The sequence below is a fragment of the Caloenas nicobarica genome, chromosome 4 (assembly GCF_036013445.1).
Source record: "Caloenas nicobarica isolate bCalNic1 chromosome 4, bCalNic1.hap1, whole genome shotgun sequence".
NCBI lineage: Eukaryota > Metazoa > Chordata > Aves > Columbiformes > Columbidae > Caloenas > Caloenas nicobarica.
In genome coordinates, this window is record NC_088248.1 from 46,087,496 (window position 1) to 46,093,495 (window position 6,000).

Sequence of the window (6,000 nt, forward strand, 5' to 3'; positions counted from 1 at the left end):
CCCTATGGAAAAGTCTGTTCCCTTCTTTCTTATAAGCCCCTTTAAGTGTTGAAAGTCTGCAACAAGGTATCCCCAGAGCCTTTTCTTCTCCAGAGTGAACAATCCCAACTCTCTCAGCCTGTCCTCATAGGAGAGGTGTTCCATCCCTCTGAGCGCCTTGATGGCCTCCTCTGGACCCTCTCCAGTCTTTTCTATACTGAGGGCTCCAGAGCTGGATACAGTGACTCCAGGTGGGGTCTCACCAAAGTGGAGTAGAGGGGAAGAATCACCTCCTTTGACCTGCTGGCCATGCTTCTTTTGATGCAGCCCAGGATACAGTTTGCTTTCTGGGCTTCAAGTGCACATAGCCAGCTCATGTCCAGTTTTTCATCCACCAGTAGCCACAAGTCCTTCCCTGCAGGGCTGCTCTCAATCCCTTCATCCCTCAGCCTGTATTGATACCTGGGACTGCCCCGACCAAGGTGCAGAACCTTGCACTTGTCCTTGTCGAACCTCACAGTTCTCACATGGGCCCACTTCTTGATCTTGTCCAGGTAGGTCCCTCTGGCTGGCATCTCATCCCTCAGGTGTGCCAACTGCACCGTTCAGCTTGGTGTCATCCACAAACTTGCTGTAGGTTCACTCTATCCCAATGTCTATGTCATTGATTAAGATATTAAGCAGTACTGGTCTCAGTACCAAACCCTGAGGGACACCACTTGTCACTGATCTCCATCTGGACATTGAGGCATTGACCACTACTCTCTGGATGTGACCATCCAGCCAATTCCTTATCCACCAAACAGTCTATCTATCAAATCCATACCTCTCCAAGTTAGAGAGCAGGATGTTGTGGGGGACCATATCAAAGGATTTACAGCAGTCCAAATAGATAACATCTGTAGCTCTTCCCTTGTCCACTGATGTGATCAGTCCATCATAGAAGGCCACTAGGTTGGTCAGACAAGACTTACCCTTGGTGAAGCCAGTAGTAGATCTATTTATTTTCAGTCAGTGGAAATGAGGGCATATACTGAATGTTTTAACCCAGAAAATTGATTTTGTATGGCACATGCCCTGCAAATCAGCAGCCTGTATCTTCTTGGTTCTATTTTGACTAAGCGATTGCCAAAGATGAAGTACAGTAAAGGGGAAAGCACTTAAAATCAAGTGCCAATGTATATGACCTGTGAACCGTTCCTGTCTTCCAAAAGCTTTATGCAAATGCTCACATTAAGTAATCTAAAAGTTGATAGAGCTTGATTCTGGAGAAGTCAGCAATTTTGCAAATGATCATTTGGAGCTACATGGGTATTCCCCATTGACAAGTTACATGGAAATTGCAATTTAGCATTTGGGGTGTATCAGCAATGCACTTGGATTCCAAAATAAGTGACAAAATACAGTAGCCAAGACTCAAATGGTCGTAGTGCAGCTACATTCATTCTAGATCTACTGGATTCTAGTAGATTTTATAAGTAGCTGCCATTACCTCCTGAGAAGCTGAGTAAATACGTAGTTATCTTATATTAATGTTCACGATACCATAATTGCACTGTTACCAACAGATGAGCTGACTCATTTAGTGCCAGTACTTCTATTTACACTGTATTCACTGTGGTTTAGACTTGCTTATACAACAAACAAACACCACAGACTCTACATGACACTACTGGTACTCTGTCTACAGTAACCTTCATCAAGTCTCCAAACATATCTTCTGGTCATGATGTTCAACTAGAGGCTAAAAGTCTCTGTCTTCTTGCAAACATTAGCTTATGTGAACTAAGCAACAGGAAATGATAATGGATAGAAATCCATCATGACAGGGCTGAAAGTTCAGCATTTTTTTTCCTCTTTATTTCTTCTTGAGCACTATCTTCATGCTTTGTCGCGTATCAGGAGCACAGCAGATATGTTCTTTTTTGAGATTCAATTATGTTTCACATATACAAGGAGGTAACTAATTTTCCTTTTAAAAGTGAAGAACTATCAGAGTGAAGAAGAGTACTGACTGGAGTAATCCCATGACAGCACAGTTGACATACTAACTTTTCTTACAGTTTGCAAGGTCCTGAGTGTTCTTTTTAGCTAGTCCAGATAACGATTATCCTGCATCTGAGAGCCAGGATAGAAGAAAAATCTGTTTCTGCAGAAGTATACTATTAAGGAAAAAAATATAGATGGGAAAAATGAACATGAACATAACATAAAGAAAAGAAAGCTACAGTGAGAATGCCTGCAGGCTGTAGGCTCAGCAACCTTACAATAGAAAACTGTCACTATTTCTTTCAATTTCGAATGCTTATTATCCTCAAATCGTTCTTTTCCATAGCAAGAACAATATACTGAAGTTTGCTGTTGGTGACACTCTAATTGATAATGTCATTTAAGCTGTCCTAATTAGACATCAAAAACTGACAGTTGCAAATGCGAATGTTAGATGTGCAATCCTGTAAACTGCTAAGATACTATGAAAATTGGCAGATCAGTTGTTAGAATCTGCATCTTTGGAGATTTGCTGAATAGAAGTACTTCCACACATAGCTGCCCCTCTGTTTGCTACTCTTGAATAAAGGGCATGTCACCCTTACATGTTGTAATTTCTATTGTCCCTGGAATTTTCTTTCACTAAGATGGAGACAAGTGGTCCAGGAAGGGAAGGAGGTTGTCCTCCTGAAAGAAAAAATTCTCCTCACTCCAATAAATTTAGATCTATTCGTATAAAGGTTTCTACTTTGGCTTTCTACCTGGAATATTTTCTTCCACTGCCTTCCCTGCTACAGCAGTAATTTGTCAAGAGTACACCTACTGATGGGAGTAAAAGATGTGTATAATTGAACATAAAATCAACATTGAGGAAGCTATATAGTCCTTTTAAATCTTTATTGCTTTGCGGATTTCCTGAGGCATTAGACCACATTCTTTTCTACCTCTTTCCTCCTTGTCCAAAGAAAGCAAGAATCTTGCTCATGTAAAGCATCTGTATATGGCTGAGGAAGAACTATTTGTGACAGCTGAGACATATCTTTTTATTATGTCTCTCCTGGGCACCTATTGAATGAATATAAAGTTTGCATCTTTTCCTATGCTCTTTATCAAGGTGAAAATACCACATACTAGGCAAAACTCATTGTTCTATAGGATTTACTTTGGAATTTCTCATATGGGGATACATGTCAGAGTAGCAAAATGTTAACTGCAGAAAGTACTGAAAAAAGTAGAACAACAACCTAGTATGTCATCTTTACTTGCTTGACACATTAATTCCATAAGTGGTGCTCAAAAGTAAGAAGGCTGTGTGTGCGGGGGAAGCTTTGCCATCTTTAGCAATAACTGCATTGTTCACATTTTCAAAGAGCTACTTACTCTCTCACTGACTTATTTTAGTTATCACATAGTGAAAGGCAAAATCACAGTCTGTGGGAGAGATCAGAATCTAGAAAAGCCTTTGTTCAAGCAGCTCTATTTATATGCTTCGCATAAAGCGTAGCAGTTTTAGATATAGTAACAATATGCCTCATTTTACATAATTTTCTTGTCTTATTAATTTTGCACTTTTATCTCCAGATAAAGATGATTATAGCATCAGTAGCATCAGTATCTCCCACAAGTCAAACTATGTCTATAGGTTAGGTGCCATTTAAAGGTTAAGAAGACCTTCATTGTGTTTCCCTCTTATTCCTTTATCTTCTTCTAACTGACACAAATAATGGCTTCTGAAAGGAGAGGGAAAATAGGTTAACAATAACCTCCTAGGCAGGAATTCTAATGAGATTCAGACTTGTCCCTGTCTCATCTTCATTTCCTTTCCTGGCAGGTCTGATTGCTTATATGTTTGATGTCTTTCATGAAATGTTTCTTCAGAAATTATTTTTTAAAGGGCATGACACACACAAAAGAGAAGAGAGAGGGAAACCTTGATTAAAAAATCTGGAGTTGTGTTGCATTTGTTTTTCATACATCTCAAGACTCATTTCTTCACGTTAATATCCTGCACAACTTTTCACCTTTCTGTGTTGTTTCAAGGCTACTAGCTTTTAATTCAGAAAACACAACTCTTTTTTTCTCAGTTGTGAATAGCTTAATTACTTTCTTATTTTCCCACTTTCCTGTTACACCTTTGTTATTGATCAAGTACTCTGAATTACATCAATTACCTTGTATAGATTTTTTTCCTCCCTAGTTTCATTGTGTTGAGTATACATATTCCATTGCCTATTCATACTGCATGGTGGGAACTTTGACAGCCAACTTTACATTTGTAATCAAAAAAGCACTGCGTTTGAGCTCAGATTGTTAGCTCTTGTAGCTGAGCAATCTGAAGTAAATGACACTAAGAAGGTGAAGGTGTACTCACAGTCATTTTAATGGTTAGTGGTAGTCTTCATGTACTTTTTGGTTCTGAACAGCAGAGGTTGGGTAGTAACAACATTACGCCTCAACCAAAGGTAAGTCAGATGATATGACATATGTTTTTTAAAGAAAAGGTGACTATTAAACAAACCAAAATATGTACTGTTTCCCGCCCTCCACCTTCCCCCTCATTTTATTCCATGCTTTTTCTCCACATCATAACAGAAGACACTTGCTACCAAGGCAGAACATGTTCTCACAAGAATTTCAGACTGGTGACAAGCCTAACAAACCCCTGTTCCGAGACCCTGCAAACTTCATGCAAAGCTGGTGGCCTCTCACTGGCAATGGCAATATGTCCTTGCTGGTCAACAGGGCTGCAACATGAGAGACTCATGCATCTTCTCCATCTGAACTTTACTAACTTCAATTTCTAGCTTTTTCTGTTTCATATAGAAATAGAAAGCTATTTGATTCCTACAAAACAATTAGAAATCTTCCCCATTTACAGCAAACTGAATGAGGAAAGTGATACTGATCTGAGTGTATCACAATCTCTTTCCTTTTTAGGGGATATCCATAGAATGTTGGGTGGAAGAAATCTTTCAAGTGAATTTTGCAACCAATTTTCTTCCTTCATTATCACTTGCTAAAATCGGTACTAGTTGTATTAACATAGTAGAGTGGATCTAACATATGTTGCATCTTGCGGTTGGGTCCTGTCAGTACATGAGTCGAAATATACCCTGACTGTGTATTAGGACTGGATCTTGTGGCCTGTCATCTTCTCATATGCTTTGCTTTTCCTTGGAAGTATCCCTGAGCACACTCCAAGAGGCTGATCAAGGAAGCAGGACTGCGGGTTGCAACATGAAGTATTGGCCACTCTGTAAGTAGACACAGCCATTTCATCCAGATTTGCAGATCATCAGTTAGATGCCTGACTTGCTCCAGCAGAACTATATTTGTATGTGTAAAAAAATATTATTTATGTCTTTGTACCGTGAATCCTGGCTTATAAATGTTGTTAGGTTTTACCTGACTTACAGATATTTTGTGAAATTTTGGGGGATCTGATGTAGTCCTAGAAGTTCCTTGTGTATAATTTTTAGGGGACATTTTGACTTTTAGTAATCAAAAGACTCCTAGATATATTTTTGTTGATTGCTGCTGATTTATTGTAATTGGCATTAAATGATAACATTTTTGAGTAAGTTTCGTGAATTTACTGGCTCATGGCAATTCTGCAGATTCTATTTGAAGAAAGTTATGGCAGCTTCAAATGCACATGACATTTTGTTGGATTTTTACTTCCAGGAGAAACCTCTATCTAACACTTAGGTTTTCCTTCATCTTTTGACATGTTTTGTCATATTTTGTGCTCAGATTGCACTTCTTCCCTAAATTTAGAGAGAATATTGCTAGAAAACACTAAAAAAACCGTGCTTGGAGTAATGGCCAAAAATAACTCAAGGATGGCGGTTGTATACTCTGTAATATGGAAAGCTTATGTCAGAATACAGTGATTACACAAAATATGGGATGAGTCTTCCACAAACAGCTTCTGAATAGGCCTGCCTGAGACTTTTTTTGTTTTCCAGAATGGAGGGAGAAGTTCACAAATGCAACAAAAATACTATACTGCTCATACTGCTGGATTTCCAA